The sequence below is a fragment of the Lontra canadensis genome, unplaced genomic scaffold (assembly GCF_010015895.1).
Source record: "Lontra canadensis isolate GAN:19392208 unplaced genomic scaffold, GSC_riverotter_1.0 scaffold830, whole genome shotgun sequence".
Classification (NCBI taxonomy): Eukaryota; Metazoa; Chordata; class Mammalia; order Carnivora; family Mustelidae; genus Lontra; species Lontra canadensis.
The window spans coordinates 1-17,224 of NW_022631814.1; the positions used below are offsets into that span (position 1 = coordinate 1).

At 39.6% G+C, this 17,224-nt stretch overlaps 2 pseudogenes; both read right to left on the reverse strand.

Annotated features, from left to right (window-relative positions):
* Positions 1-5,283: 5,283 nt before the first annotated feature.
* LOC116863278 lies at positions 5,284-6,538 on the reverse strand (annotated as a pseudogene).
* Positions 6,539-7,849: 1,311 nt separating this feature from the next.
* LOC116863279 lies at positions 7,850-8,413 on the reverse strand (annotated as a pseudogene).
* Between the last annotated feature and the right edge of the window lie 8,811 nt (positions 8,414-17,224).

A 17,224-nucleotide genomic window follows, 5' to 3' on the forward strand; every position in this document is an offset into this window, starting at 1 on the left:
TTATTTATTTATTTGACAGAGAGAGATCACAAGTAGGCAGAGAGGCAGGCAGAGAGAGAGAGAGAGAGGGAAGCAGGCTCCCAGCTGAGCAGAGAGCCCGATGCGGGACTCAATCCCAGGACCCTGAGATCATGACCTGAGCCGAAGGCAGCGGCTTAACCCACTGAGCCACCCAGGTACCCCACAAATAAATAAAATCTTTAAAAAAATGATAAAGAATATTTCATTCCCCCAAAGCTTCTTCATATCCCTTTGTAATCTTTCCCTCCTGCACCCTTCATCCCCTTTCCCCAGGCAAGCACTGCTGTATTTTTTGTTGCTGGTGATTATTTTGCATATTTCAGAGTTTTACACAAATGGAATCATGTAGTACATACTCATTTCTGTTTGTTTTTTTTACTACAGCAAAGGTATTTTGAAATTCATCCTTATTACTGTATATACCACTAGCCCATTCCTTTTTATTGTTTTTTTTTTTTTTTACGTCATCTCCACATCCAATGTAGGGCTCAATCTCACAAGCCCAAGATCAAGTGTTACATGCTCTACCCACTGAACCTGTCAGGCGCCCCTCCTTTTTATTGTTTAATAATATACCACCACGTGATACATCACAGTTTTTTAAGTTCATTCATTGATGGACATTTGGGATATTTCTAGTGTTTATAAAGCTGCTATGAACATTTATATCCAAATCTTCATGTAGATGTAGGCTTTTATTTTTCTTTCATTGGACAAGTAACTAGAAGAGGAACAACTGAATCATATGTTTAATTATTTGATAAGGTGTTAACTTTTCTTAAGTGATTGCACTGTTTTACATACACGGGAAGAGTTCCAGTTGCTCCACATCCTCCACATCATTGCCAAAACCTGGTGTGCAGTAGTAGCTTCTGATGATTTTAATTTGCATTTCCTTGAACTAATGATGTTGAACATCTGTAAGCTTGACATACATTTATCTTCTTTGATGAAGTATTGATTCAATTTTTTTGCCCATTTTTAAATTGGGTTGTTTTCATATTATTGAGATTTGAGAGATTTTTTTTAAAGATTTTATTTATTTATTTGACAGACAGAGATCACAGGTAGGCAGAGAGGCAGGCAGAGAGAGGAAGGGAAGCAGGCTCCCCGCTGAGCAGAGAGCCTGATGCGGGACTCGATCCCAAGACCCTGGGACCATGACCTGAGCCGAAGGCAGAGGCTTTAACCCACTGAGCCACCCAGGTGCCCCAGATTTGAGAGCTTTTTTAATGAAGATTTTATTCATTTGAGGGAGAGAGAGAGCGCACAAGCTGGGGGGAGGAGCAGAGGAAGAGGGAGAAGCAGTCTCCCTGCTCAGCAGGGAGCCCAATGCGAGACTCACTCCCAAGACCCTGGGATCATGACCTGAGCCAAAGGCAGACTTTTAACCCACCGAGCCTCTCAGGTGTCCCAAGATTTGAGAGTTCTTTACATATTCTAGATAGTAGTCATTTATCAGATATGCGATTTACATCTATTCTCTCCCAATCTGCAGCTTGTCTTTTTATTCTCTTAATAATGTTTTTTAAAGAACAGAAGTTCTTAATTTAATTGAAGTCCAATTTATCATTTCTTTAATGTATCACAGTTTGTGTCATCTAAGAAAACAACACCTAATGTCACAGGTATTTTATTTCATGTTTGTCTAGAAGTTTTATAGTATAAGTTTTGCACTTTTGTTCCTGATTCATTTCTAGCTAATTTTTAGTACATGGTGTGAGGTATGATGTTTGCTTTTTTGCATAATGATATCCAACTGTTCTAGCACAATTTGTTGAATAAACTAATCTTGCTGTGCTGTATTGCCATGGCACCTGTAAAAAATCAACTGACCATCTAAGTAGGTATGGGAGTCTATTTATGGATTTCCTATCTTCATCAGTTGATATGTTTATGAATCTTTATACCAATACCAACTGCAACTTTATGAGTCCTGAATTCAAGTGATAAAGGTCTCCAACTTTTCTCCTCTTTCTGCAAGTTGTTTTGAGTATTATAGGTTATTTGTATTTTATTTTTTTATTTACTTTTGAGAGAGAAAGAGAGTAAGCGAGAGAGAGAGAGAGACACGGAGCACAAGTGGTGGAGAGAGGCAGAGGAGAGGGAGAAGACTCCCTAGTGAGCAGAGAGCCCCATGTGGGGCTTGATTCCAGGACCCAGGATCATGACCTGAGCTGAAGGCAGAAGCTTAACCAAATGAGCCACCCAGGTGTCCTGGTTATTTGTATTTTAATATAAATTTTAGAATTATCTTGTTAAGTTTCACAAATTATAATGCTCAGATTTTAACTGGGTTGCTTTGAATTGATGTCTTTATAATACTAAGTCTTCTAAGCCAGGAATATGGTATTATTTCTCCTTTTATTTAGGTCATTTTTAATTTCTCTAAGCAGTGTTTGTTACATTTTCAGTCTACAAGTATCACACATCTTTTGTCAGATTCTTTCATAGTTATTTTATATTTCTTGTACCCCTATAGAAGATATTTTTATAATTTCAGTTTCCAATTTTTCATTGCTACTACATAGAAATGTAATTATTTTCCATGCCAATCTTATACTCTACAACTTACTGAACTCACTTAGTAACTTTTTTGTTATTTCAGAGGATTTTTTTTTACATAGGAAAGTATATTATTTGTGAATAGAGACAGTTTTATTCTTCCCTTCCAATGTGGATGCCTTTTGCTTCTCTTGCCTTCTTGCACTGGCTACAATGTCTAGTATAATTTTGAGCAGAATTGGTAAGGGGGAATATTCTTGCCTTGTTCCTGATGTTAGAAAGCATTCAGTCTTTCACCATTATGTATAAGGTTAGTTGCATTTTTTTCATAGATGCCTTTTATGAGGTTATGAATGCTCCTTTCTATTCCTAGTTTGTTGAGAGTCTTTGCTGATTACTTTTTTAAAAAAGATTTTATTTATTTGAGAGAGAGAAAGCATGTGGCAAGAGTGGGTGGAGGGGCAGAGGGAGAGGGAGAAGCAGATTTCCTGCTAAGCAGGGAACCAGATGCGGGGCTCGATCCCAGGACCCTGGGTTCATGACCTAAGCTGACATGAGATGCTTAACCTATTGAGCCACCCAGGTGTCCCTTAACTGATTACTTTTTAATATTAAACCAGCCTTGTATTCCTGGGTGAACCTAACTTGATCATGATTTATTATCCTTCTTATATATTACTGGATTCAATTTTCTATTGCAATCACAGGGCTTAACTAGTATGTTTCCTGTTTTTTGGTGATTATTGTCCTTCATATATTGCCTAATCACCAATGTTTTGAAAACTGTTGTTTCATAACTTTGTTCCTGTAAATCCAGACCCTGTTACTCCATCTTGGCTAGAAACAGAATTCCAAATGATGGATTAACATAAACTCTAAAGGAATCATGGCAAAAATTGTCTCTTTTAGTCTGCAAATCAATCAAGGTGTATGTTTCCATACTAAGTCACAGCAGAGACTCAGGAACAGAATAAATGGAACTAAAAATCCAAGGCTCAGGAGACCTCTTCAGGTTTGAGGAAGTTAGACTTTGATGGTGTTGCTAACACTTCTATTTGAAAAATAAATATCTAAGGAAATTAGAAATAGCTTCTCTTCTGTTGGTATTATTTACATTTCTTTTTTTAATGTCATGTTAGTCACCATACAGTACATCATTAGTTTTTGGTGTAATGTTCCACGGATCGTTAGTTGCATATAACACCCAGTGCTCATCCCAACATGTGCCCTCAATATCCAGCACCTGGCTACCCTATCCTCCCACACCATCTCCCCTCTGAAACCCTCAGATTGTTTGCCGGGGTCCATAGTCTCTCATGGTTCATCTCTTTCTGTGATTTTTTCCCCCTTCAGTTTTCCCTCCCTTTGCCTATTGTCCTCCGTGTTATTCCTTATGTTCCACTTATAAATGAAACCACATGATAATTGTCTTTCTCTGCTTGACTTATTTCACTTAGCACAATCCCCTCCAGTCTATCCATGTCAAAGCAAATGGTGAGTACTCATTCTTTCTGATGGCTGAGTGATGTTCCATTGTATGTATGGACCACATCTTCCTTATCCATTCATCTGTTGAAGGGCATCTCACCTCCTTCCACAGTTTGGCTATTGTGGACATTGCTGCTGTGAACATTGGGGTGCATGTATCCCTTCTTTTCACTACATCTGTATCTTTGGGGTAAATACCCAGCAATGCAATTGCTGGGGTGTAGGGTAGCACCATTTTTAACATCTTGAGGAAGCTCCATACTGTTTTCTAGAATGGCTGTACCAGTTTGCATTCCCACCAACAGTGTAAGAGGGTTCTCCTTCCTCTACATCCATGCCAACATTTGTTGTTGCCTATTTTGTTAATTTTTGCCATTCTAACTGGTGTTAGTTGTTATCTCACTTTGGTTTTGATTTGTATTTTCCTGATGCCCAGTGATGTTGAACATTTTTTCATGTGCTTGTTAGCAATTTATATTTCTAGCTTAAGAGAAGATTTTATTGGTGTGTATACACACACATACATACAGAGGAGTGGGGAACCACGGTGAAATCAAATTAAGATAAAAAAATTTTCTCTTGGGCACCTGGGTGGCACAGTGGGTTAAGCCTCTGCTTTTGGCTCAGGTCATGATCTCAGGGTCCTGGGATTGAGCCCCGAATCAGGCTCTCTGCCCAGCGGGGAACCTGCCTCCCCCCTCCCCACCTGTGCCTCCACCTACTTGTGATCTCTCTGTCAAATAAAGAAATAGAATCTTTAAATTTTTTTTCTATTGATGTACTTCATGCTGAAATCCTTTAAACTGAACCTAAGCCCTCTCCAAAAAAAAATAATTAGTCAAGGGTGGTATCGTATAGCTTAAAAGGCATTCAATATTCATGGAATTGCTCACCACAGAAATTCAACTTTTAAGATAAGTATACTTGTTACTGGTTGTTACATAAGCTCAAGAATAGTTCAACTTTGAGAATATATTCCAACTACTCCAATCTTTTTTTTTTTTTGTAAAGTTAAATATTCCTTAGTTTTTTATTGCTGGTACCACTACCACAATTTACAGGGCAATATACCTGATGTAATGAAAAGAAAAAGAAAAAGACAAAGCTACAACAGATAAAAGACCTCAGGAATGTACATCTAATTGACACTACATTGCATTAAACAGTAGCTGCACTTTTTGCAAACTGTGGTTGTGATAGCCCTGAACAAGAAGAGTTTCCTGTTTAAGCTGCAGTAACTTTTCTGACTATGGATCATTGTTCCTTTTGTGGCAGATTTTTACAGTTCCTCTAATGCATTTGGGATGACTGTCTTAAAGTAACCTGCAGCTTTCCTGACAACTCCTCGCTCTCTCTCCTGCTAAGAACTGTAACCCTTTTCTTCTGAAAAGTTTTTAGAACCTTCTGCTACCATATGCACCACTTCCACCACCAGATCCATAACCATCACCATAGGGACTGCCCAAGCTTCTTCCACCAAAACTTCCCCCCTTCATGGGTCCGTAATTGAATTGCTGTTGTCCACTATAATTTCCAAAATCATTATAGTTCCCACCACCACCATAGTTACCACCTCCAAAATTTCCTCCTTCATTGTAACCACCATATCCTCCACCACCATCTCCATATCCACCTCCTTGGTTTCCATATCCTGGTCCACTATCACCGTAGCCTCCTCTACTACTAGAACCAGGACCACCACCATAGTTGCCACTATCACCTCCAAATCCATTTTATCCACCATCACCTCCTCCATAACTACCTCTGCTGCCACCACCTCCACCACCATAGCCTCCTCTTCCACCAAAGTTTCCACCATGGCCAAAGTTACTACTACCTCCAAAGTTTCCTTCACAACCCATGAAGTTACCAGATCCACCTCCACAACCTCTTTGTGATCCAGCAGACTGCAATTCTTTTTGAGAAAGGGCCTTTTTCACTTAACAATTATGCCATTTAATAGTGGGGTATTTCTGAACAACTATTTTATCAACTGTATCATTATCATGTATCAGAAGTTACAAAAGCAACTCCTCTCTTTTTTCTACTCTGTCTTCCATAACTTCTATGGTTTCAATCTTGCCATACTTTTCAAAGTAGTCTCTCAAATTATATTCTTCTGTATCTTCTTTAATACTACCAACAAAAATTTTCTTCACTGTTATATGAGCACCAGGCTTTACAGAATCCTTGCTAGAAACAACTCTCTTTGGTTCCACCACACGCCCATCAACCTTGTGTGGTTGATTGCTGCATCCACATTTTCAACACACGAGTAAGTCACAAAACCAAAACCCCTAGAACGTTTTGTTTGGGGGTCTCTCATCACCACACAATCTGTAAGTGTACCCCATTTTTCAAAATGTTCTCTTAAACTACCATCTATATTTTCAAAGCTCAAACCACCAATAAACAGTTTTTTCAACTGCTCTGGTTCCTTTGGATCATAGCCCTCCTCCCCCTGGTGGCAGTGGTGATGGCCGGAGTTGGGCCAGGGGCGACTGGGCAGCGGCTCTACTTCCATTTTGAGACTGGACTCACTTCTTTGAACTCAAGTTCAATATGGGACCGAGAGCCCAACTACTCCAATCTTTTTAAACTCCAAGGCAAAATTAAATCTCCCCGGCAAAAACTGTGGTTCCAGAAACATCTGGTGTTTATAAACAGAAGCTTGTTTATAAACAGAAGACCATCTCTCCCTAATTTGTTAGCAGTTCAATATTGCACTGACAGACTAACTGGAACGATCTAAAAGCTAGAACTTAATTGTGTTGGCCAATGTAGCTACAGAATCACTCTCCTTAAGTATTCATTTTCTTTTCCTAGGGATTTGAATTTAATTTCACTTTTGAATGATGTATTAATTCATATAACGGTGCTTTTAAAAAGGTCTTGAGATATGGTCTCAGGATCTATGTGGAAGGCTCAGGCCCAGCAGGAAGAAGACACTGCCACAATAGCTTCCTTTAGATACATTCTTCTTATCTCTGCAGTAACTCACTTTCCCCAAAGTGAACTGAGCTCCCTCTGAGAAGGTTGTATAAACCCTTTTTGCTTTCATCATACTTGACTGTTTTACTAGGCAAAGATCCAAGGGAAAGCTACCATCATAATTTTTTAAATCTTAAATTTAATCTCCTTTGAATAGAATGAAATGTCAGCCACTGGAGCACATTAATTAATATGGCACTTTATACACATGACAGTTGGAGATCTCCTGCTTCACATTTTCCGTCAATGAGCTTTCCATTTTTCCAAAATGTAATATTTATGAAGCAGCTAAATTTCTTTGCTCAAAAAACCATTAATAGAATGACAGCATACTTTAAAGAGGTATTTACAAGATTGCATACTTTGAGCTATGGTTTCAGATTGACCTAAATTAAAATCTTGGCTTTATTACTTAACAGCTTTGTAAGTGCTTCAGTTTCCTCATTTGCTCAGTTTATTTTTTTCCTGAAGATTTATTTACCCATTTAAGAGAGAGAAAGAGCAAGGGGGTGGAAGGAGAGGGAGGGAGAGACAGAGATTCTCCAACAGACTCCCCACTTAGTGTGGAGTCCTATGTAAGGCTTGATCCCACAACCTCAAGATCATGACCTGACCTCAAATCAAGAGTTAGTTACTCAACTGACTGAGCCACCCAGGCGCCATCCCCCCACCCATGCTTTTAGCTTAAATACATTTTATTTGTAGATACCCTGACAAGTTTATTTTTTACTTTTTTTTAATAAATCACTCCACTCCAGATAAATCAAGGTCAAAATAAATGAAGAGCTCAAGATGGCATCAGTTCCATTCGTCTAAGTCCTGTTGTCATGTGGATGAAGAGCAGCAGTCAGCGATGACAACAGGTGATACATCCAAAGTCAGAGCCAAATTCATTAACATTTTTCCATTTCCACACCATCCTTAAAGAAAATCCTGTGTGGGGTCCTGCCATCCTCAGAATAACCCTGCAGAGCAACCATGCCCTCTCGGTCCATGTTTTCATCAGGAAAGAACTGGTAGTTTTTGCAGTTAGCAAGGATGTGCTTGATGTGCTTTGCAGCCACTGTCATAAAAGGTTTTACTCTTTCTGGCTGCTGTTCTTCAAGTTTGCCTTTGACTGATTTGATGTAATCTTTGACGTGCTTCTTGTAGGCTTCTTTGGTGCAGCTGGTTTCCGTAAGTGATGGTTCAGGACAGTATCACCACCAGTGGTGACTGGGCTTTCTGTACTCTCACTCTCAGGGCCTCCTGTGGAGGTGTTTCCACCAATAAGTGAGTCATCAGTGTTGCCCTCTGTCCTCCTGACCATCATCTCCACCTCCAGGCACAGCCCCTGTGTCATCTCCCAGATCTTGTAGATGGTGGACAACATCTCATCCTAGTAGATGAGGTCCCAAGAGATGATCATGATGGTGGCTGGAGAAAAAGCGTGATGATGCTAGCTTAGCAAGAGCCGGGAGCTCTGAGCAGACGTGGTGCAGCCAGAGCAGTGCTGGCAAGAGGGTGTGGAGGGTGAAAAGAAAGCTCAGTTTCCTCATTCTTAAAAATGGGATATGACTAGTATCTAACTCATGAGACCATGGAAATGAATAAATGAAATGAAATACATAATGGGCTTCTCAGTGTGTCTAAAACATGGCAAGTGCTTAAGGAATTACATTTTTGCATCAGATTAAAACCAAAATAGTGGGAATATTTTTAAAGGAATGTAGGGCTTTTAAAAAGACAAAAAGTTTCTGATTTTCCTGAGAAAATAACAAATAGAAGTAGGCTATTGGAGTTTGGTGTCCTTGACCCTCTGAGGATGATCCTGCTCAGTTTCTTTGCTTCTCTGTCTTAGCCTGGCCAACTATTTCTCATGCATACCCAAGCATAAATGGAATAAACGGACTTTCATGTGCCATCACTTGCTTCCCCAGTTGTGCCTATGAGGATCCAGAAAGATCCATGTCATAAACTAAGATGTAAATGGCACCCTTGAGTGTGCAGAGCACAGAGCTGCACATGGAACTAGTTGACATTCATGTGACCATCACTTCTTCCACACTGACCACATCAGGGATCCAAAACCTCCACGGCAAAGACTAGGATGTGAATGACATATCTTGAGCACACAGTGCCTGCAGCCATACTCAGTTTACCTTTATGAACCTCAAACTTAGCTCTATATGAGCATGGACAGAAAGGTCCATGGTGCAGATGGTGATGTGAATGGCACTAAATGAGTCTGGAGTGCAATCAACAACATATGGAATACTCTAATTTATTGTGGCCATTACATACCTCCACAGTAAGAAGTGAAGAGTCCACAAATATCTACTGATAGGTAAGACAGTAAATGGCACTCCTTCAGTTGTGCAGTGCCCTGAACTGTGCATGGAATAAGTCTACTTTCATGTGGGCATTACTTGTTACAACTTTAAGAACAGAGGAGTCTAGAAAACACCATGGATTGGGCCACATAGTAAATGAAATCCATTCATTCATGCACTGCATGCATATGTGCATTGAATATATCTACTTTCATTTGGCAATCTCTTGTCCCTGCATGAACCACAGGAGGAGATCAGGAATACACACTGTATATAAAAGTATATGAATGGCACCCTGTGAGTTGTGAAGTGTACCAAAAGTTTAAGGAATATTTCATTTCTATGATGCCCTTGGTTACCTCCACATTGACCATATTAGAAGTCCAGAAATATCCATGGTATCAGACTGTTGTATGAGTGGCAATTTATTTGACACAGAATGAGAGTGTGTGTGTGGCAGGCAGAGGGAGAGGCAGAAGCAGACTCCCTTCTGAGCAGGGAGCCCTGATGTAAGTCTTTCTTCGCATGATGAGAGCTTTCAAAATTTACTCTCTTAGCTACTTTCTTTCTTACTTTTTCTTTAAAAAAAAGATTTTATTTATTTAGAGGCACCTGGGTGGCTCAATCAGTTAAGCAGCTGCCTTCGGCTCGAGTTGTGATCCCAGGATCCTGGGGTCACTGGGTCCCAGGGTCCTGCCTGCTGCTCCCACTACTTGTGCATGCTCTCTCTGTCAAAGAAATAAATAAAATCTTAAATATAAATTTATTTATTTGAGAGAAAGAGAGAGAGCATGAGTGGGGTAGGTGGGGAGGCAGAGGCAGGGAGAAGCAGACTTCCCGCTGAGCAGAGAGCCAGATAGTACCCCAGGATCATGACCTGAGCTGAAGACAGAGGCTTAACGGACTGTGCCACCCAGGCGCCCCTCTCTTAACTATTCTCAAATATGTAATATAGTATTATTAATGATAGTCACCATACTGTACACAACATTCCCATGACACATTTTATAACTGGAAGTTTGTACCTTTTGATGTCCTTTACCCACTTCACCCACCATCACTCTCCCCCTCAGGCAACTACCAGTCTGTTCTCTATACCCATGAGCTCATTTTTTTTTAAAGGATTCAATATATAAATGAGATCATATGGCATTTATCTTCTTTGGCATTATTGCACTTAGCAAAATGTCCTCAAGATCCCTCCACATTGTCATAAATGGCAAGATTTCATTCATTTTTATGGTCGAATAATATTGGGCCATATATATATTATAATAATAATATATTACATATATACTATATGCAAGAATTATATATACACATGCAGGTGTATTATATGTATTATATGGAAATACATATATATCTATATTATATATAATGTGTATATATAAGATAAATGATATATAATACATATATCTTACATATATATATACACACATACACACACAAACATGTAGATACCATATTTTCTTTTTTTCTAAGTTTTTAATTCCAATTAGTTAACCCACAGTGTCAGTGTCAGGTGTACATTATAGTGATTCAACATTTCCATACATCACCCAGTGCTCATCACAACAACCATACTCCTTAATCCCCATCACCAGTTTAATCCTCCCCTCTGGTAACCATCAGTTTGTTCTCTATAGTTAAGAATCTGTTTACTGGTTTGCCTCTTTTTTTTTCCCCTTCACTCATTTCTTTTGTTTCTTAAATTCCACATATGAGTGAAATTGTATGGTATTTGTCTTTCTCCAATGTATTTTACTTAGCATAGTACTCTCTATCTCCATCTGTATTAGTGTAAAGGGCAATATTTTGTTTTTATGGCTGAGTAATATTACATTGTGTGTTTGTGTGTGTGTGCGCACGTGCGCGTGTGCACACACACACACACACACACACACTCCCCCCCCCAACACCCCACATCTTCTTTATCCATTCATCCATCAATGGACACTTGGGCTGTTTCCATGACTTGGTTACTGTAAATAATGCTGCTTCAACATCACAGTGCATGTATCCCTTTGGATTAAGTATTTTTGTATTCTTTGGGAAAATATCCAGCAGTGCAATTGCTGGATTAGAGGGTAGTTCTATTTTTAATGTCTTGAGGAAGCTCCATACTATTTTCCAGAGTGGCTGCACAAGTTTGCATTCCCACAAACAGTGCACGAGGGATCCCCCTTCTTCACATTTTCACCAACACCTGTTATTTCATGTGTTGTTAATTTCAGCCATTCTGGCAGGTGTGAGGTGATCGCTCATTGTAGTTTTGAATTGCATTTCCCTGATGATGAGTGATGTTGAGCATCTTTTTGTATGTCTGTTGGCCATCTGGATGTCTTCTTTTGAGAAATGTCTCTTCATGTCTTCTGCCCATTTTTAATCAGATTATTTGTTTTTTGGGTGCTCGGTTTTACAAGTTCATTATATCTTTTGAATATTAAACCTTTATTTGATATGTCATTTGCAAATATCTTCTGCCATTCAGTAGTTTGCTGGTTAGTTTTGTTGTTTCCTTTGCCAAGCAAAAGCTTTTTATTTGATATAATCCCAATATTTTATTTTTGCTTTTGTTTTCCTTGCCTCAGGGGACCTATCTAGAAAAAAGTTGCTGTAGCCAATGTCAGAGAAATTACTGTTTGTGTTCTCTTCTAGGATTTTTAGAGTTTCAGGTCACACATTTAGGTCTTTAATCCATCTTGAGTTTATTTTGTGTATGGTGTAAGAAAGTGGTTCCGTTTCATTCTTTTGCATGTTGGTCTCCAGTTTTCCCAACACCATTTGTTGAAGAGACTTTTTCCTGATACCACATTTTCTTTATCTGTGTCATCCAGTGATGGACATTTAGGTTGTTTCCATGTCTTGGCTATTGTAAATAATGCTACAGTGAACATGAGGGTGCATCTATCTTTTCAAATTAGTGCTTTTTTATTTTTTTAATTTTTAAAAGATTTTATTTATTTATTTGCCAGAGAGAGAGATCACAAGTAGACAGAGAGGCAGGTGGGGGAGAACAGGCTCCCCGCTGAGCAGAGAGCCCAATGTGGGGCTTGATCCCAGGACCTTGAGATCATGACCTGAGCTGAAGGCAGAGGTTTAACCCACCGAGCCACCCAGGTGCTTTTTCAAAAAATTATTTTATTTATTTTTGTGTGAGAGAGAGGGAGTGGGAGCAGTGGGGAGGGGCAGAGGGAAAAGCAGACTCCCGCTGAGCAGCGAGCCGGACACAGGGCTCTATTCCAGGACCCTGAGCTAGAGGCAGATGCTTAACTGACTGAGCCATCCAGAGGCCCCTAAATTAGCACTTAAAAAAAAAGATTTTATTTATTTATTTAACAGAGATCACAAGTAGGCAGAGCAGCAGACAGAGAGAGGGGGAGAAGCAGGCTCCCTTCTGAGCAGAGAGCCTGATGTGGGGCTTGATCCCAGGACTCTTGGACCGTGACCTGAGCTGAAGGCAGAGGCTTAGCCCTCTGAGCCAAGCAGGCGCCCCTAAATTAGCACTTTTAAAAAAAGATTTATTTATTTATTTTAGGGGGAAGAGGCAGAGGGAGAGGGATAGAGAGTCTTAAGCAGACTCCACACTGAGCACAGAGCCTGATGTGGGGCATGATCTCACAACCCTGAGATCACGACCTGGCAGAAATCAAGAGTTGGATGCTTAATCAATTGCCACTTAGGCACCCCTGTTTTGTTTTGTTTTCAGACAAAATACTCAGAAGTATAATTGCTGGACCCTAGGGTAGTTCTATTTTTAATTTTCTGAGGAAACACTGTTTTCCATAGTGGTTGTACCAATTTACATTCTGACCAACTGTGTACAAGGAGTCCCTTTTTTCCACATCATTGTCGATATTTGTTTTTTCATCCTTTTGATAATAGCCAGGTATGAGATGCTGTCTCACTGTGGTTTAGATTTCCATTTTGAATAACCCTTCTTTACTGTAGAAATCACTTACTTCCTCACTGAGCATATGAGGAGCTCAGAAAGATCTGTGTCACAAACTAGGATGTGATTGACATCCTTAAATTTTTTAGTGCACCAAAATTTACACAGAATATATTTACTTGAATGTGGCATTTACCCCCACAAGAATATGGGTCCACAATTCTTCATGGGATTGGCAGCCTTTAAACTGTACAGTACACTCAACTGTATATGCAGTAAATCTAATTTTATTTATTTTTATTTTTTTAAAAGATTTTATTTATTTATTTGACAGAGATTACAAGTAGACAGAGAGGCAGGCAGAGAGAGAGGAAGGGAAGCAGGCTCCCTGCCGAGCAGAGAGCCCGATGCAGGGTTTGATCCCAGGACCCTGGGATCATGACCTGAGCCGAGGGCAGAGGCTTTAACCCACTGAGCCACCCAGGCGCCCCAGTAAATCTAATTTTATAAGGCCATCATTAACCTCCATACTGGCCATATGAAGAATCTTTCTAAGATCCATGGCATAGACTGGAATGTGGCTCTCAGTCCTTGAATAGCACAGTATATCCAAGTGTAAGTGAAATAAGTATAAATCGATATGGCTATCACTTATCCCTACCTTAACATATGACAAGGTCAGAAATAACCATGGACTTTACCAGATAGTGACTAGTACCTCTTCAGTTGTATAGTGTACCCAAATGTACAAGGATACATTTATTGTCATGTGACCATTATCTACCCCTACACTGAGCATATGAAGAGATTAGAAAGATCCATGGCATAGACTGGGATCACCACTTCTGTTTTGCACTGTATTTAAAATACATAGCACAGTCTAATTTCATGTGGCCAACACAAACTTCCACACTGAATATATGACAGATCTAGAAAGATTCATGAGATAGACTGTAATATTAATAGAGTCCCTTAAACTATGCAGTATGTTCACATTTACTTTTACAAGACTGTCACTAACTACACATTAACCACAGAAGGAGTCCAGAAAGGTTCATGGTATACACAACATAAATGACACCAACTGACTTGTACACTGTAATTAACAGTACTTACCTCTATTTTGAGCATGTCAGGAATCAATAAATAAACTTGGCATAGATTGCGATGGCAACTTCTGGGTGTGCAGTACTCACAATTGAAGATGGAATAAGTCTTTTAGCTAAGATGAAATGCAGAAAAATCTGTGGAACAGAACAGAATGTAAATGCCCCCCTTAAGTTGTGCAGTGCACCCAGCTGTATACAGAATGCCTACTTTCATGTAGTCATCACTTAACTTCATGTTCAATACATTAAAAATCAAGAATTTTAAATTAACTATAGACCGTACAGGGATTAGTAACCCTGGATCTGTATAGTGTTTTTAACTATGTATAGATTAAGCATATTTTTATGTGTCATTCAATAATTTGCATTCACAGACGAGTAGCTCTGAATATTTTATGGTGTACACCATGGAAGAAAGAGCATCCCTTCAGTTATTAAGTGTAGTAAACTGTACATGGTAGACCTCTTTCCAATATCTATCCATTCTTTCTTCCCTGAATCCCCAAGTTCAGATTCCCAGAGTTTTAGCCAGGTCAGTAGACACCAAGATAAAGACAATAGTTCTCAGCCTCCATTGTAACTAAGTGTGGCTATATAACTAAATTCTGGATTGTGTGTGTAAGATATGGGAAACTCCCAGGAAGTGTCTTTAAAAGGAAGTAGACACTCTTCTTCTTCCCCTCTTCCTGCAAACTTGAATGAGAATGTGACAGTTGAGGCTAAGGCAGTCGTTTTGGGACATGAGGCAGAAGCTACATGTTCAAGACAATGGAGCAACAAACTGGAATGGGTTTGAACACTTAATGATTGTTGAGTCACTATACCAGCTCTGGACTGCTACTTTTGACAGCTGACTTGAAAGCTGACTTCCTTGGGACACCTGGGTGGCTCAGTCCATTAAGCATCTGACTTCAGCTCAGGTCATGATCTTGGGGTCCTGGGATCCAGCCCTGAGTTGGGCTCCCTGTTCAGTGGAGAATCTGCTTCTCACTTTCCCTCCATCCTTACCCCTACTCATGAGTGCTCTCTTGCTCTCTCTCTCTCTCAAATAAATAAGTAAATAAAATCTTAAAAAAAATGAAAGCTAACTTGCTTAAGCCATTAATTTAGGATATGAGTTACACAGGCATTCCAAATCCTGAGAGCAATGGTTAATTTTTTGTGTCAGTTTGGCTAGGCTATGGTGTCCAACTGTTTAAACAAATACTAACGAAGATGTTGCTGAAGGTATTTTTTAGATGAGGTTGACATTTAAATAACTAGACTTTGAGTAAAGTAGATTATTCTCCCTAACGTAAGGGGGCCTCATTCAATCAGTTTAAGGTCTTAAGAGAAAAGACCACCTTGAGGAAGGAATGTTGTCTCCAGTTGGCCTTCCAACTTAAGACATTCATTTCTTTGTGGGATTTATAGCTTGTCAGCCTGCCCTGCAGATTTAGAACCTTCTAGCTCCTGCAACCATATGAGGAAATTGTTTGAAATCTCTCTCTGAGAGAAAGATCTATCTATGTATCTATGTCTATGTCTATATATTCTGTTTCTCTGAAGAAACCTAACTTATACGCCAACTAATTCAGTTTCTAATTTATTTCAGTTTAGTATAGCCTGTTTTTACAGGGTGATGGCAAATTTATAGACCACCAAAATTTCTTTAATTATAATTTTTATTATGTTAGTCACCATACAGTAGTACATCATTAGTTTTTGATGTAGTGTTCCATGATTCTTTGTTTGCGTGTAACACCCAGTGCTCCATGCAATACATATCCTCCTCAATACCCATCACCGGGTTCACCCATCCCCCCACCCCACCCCTCTGAAACCCTCGGTTTGTTTCCCGGGGTCCATAGACTGTCATGGTTTGTCTACCCCTCTGAATCCCCCTTCATTTTTCCCTCCCTTCCCCTATAATCCTCTGCACTATTTCTTATGTTCAACATATGAGTGAAACCATATAATAATTGTCCTTCTCTGACTTATTTCACTTAGCATAATCCCCTCCAGTTCCATCTGTGTCAAAGCAAATGTTTGGTATTCATCCTTTCTGATGGCTGAGTAATATTCCATTATATATATAGACCACATCTTTATCCATTCATCTGTTGAAGGGCGTCTTGTCTCCTTCCATAGTTTTGCTATTGTGGACATTGCTGCTATGAACATTGTGGTGCATATAGCTCTTTTCACTACATCTGCATTTTAGGGTAAATACCCAGTAGTGCAATTGCTGCATCATAAGGTAGCTCTATTTTTAACTTTTTGAGAAACCTCCATATTGTTTTCCAAAGTCGCTGTACCAACTTGCATTCCCACCAATAGTAGAAGAGGGTTCCCCTTTCTTCACAGCCTCTCCAACATTTGTTGTTTCTTGTCTTGTCAATTTTTGCCATTCTAACTGGTGTAGGGTGGTATCTCAATGTGGTTTTGATTTGCATTTCCCTGATGGCTAATGCTGTTGAACATTTTTTCATGTGTCTGTTAGCCATTTGTTTGTCTTCTTTGGAGAAGTGTCTGTTCATGTCTTCTTCCCATTTTTTGACTTGATTTCCTGTTTCTGGGATGTTAAGTTTGAGAAGTTCTTTATAGACCTTGGATGCCAGCCTTTTATCTGTAGTGTCATTTACAAATATGTTCTCCCATTCTGTGGGTCGTCTCTTTGTTTTGCTGACTGTTTCCTTTGCTCTGCAGAAGACTTTTTATCTTTTTTTTTTTTAAAGGATTTTATTTATTTGTTTGACAAAGAGAGAGACAACGAGAACAGGAACACAAGCAGGGGGAGTAGGAGAGGGATAAGCAGGCCTCTCGTGGAGCAGAGAGCCTGACACAGAGCTCCATCCCAGGACCTGGAGATCAAAACCTGAGCCAAAGGCAGATGCCTAACGATTGAGCCACCCAGGCACCCCAGA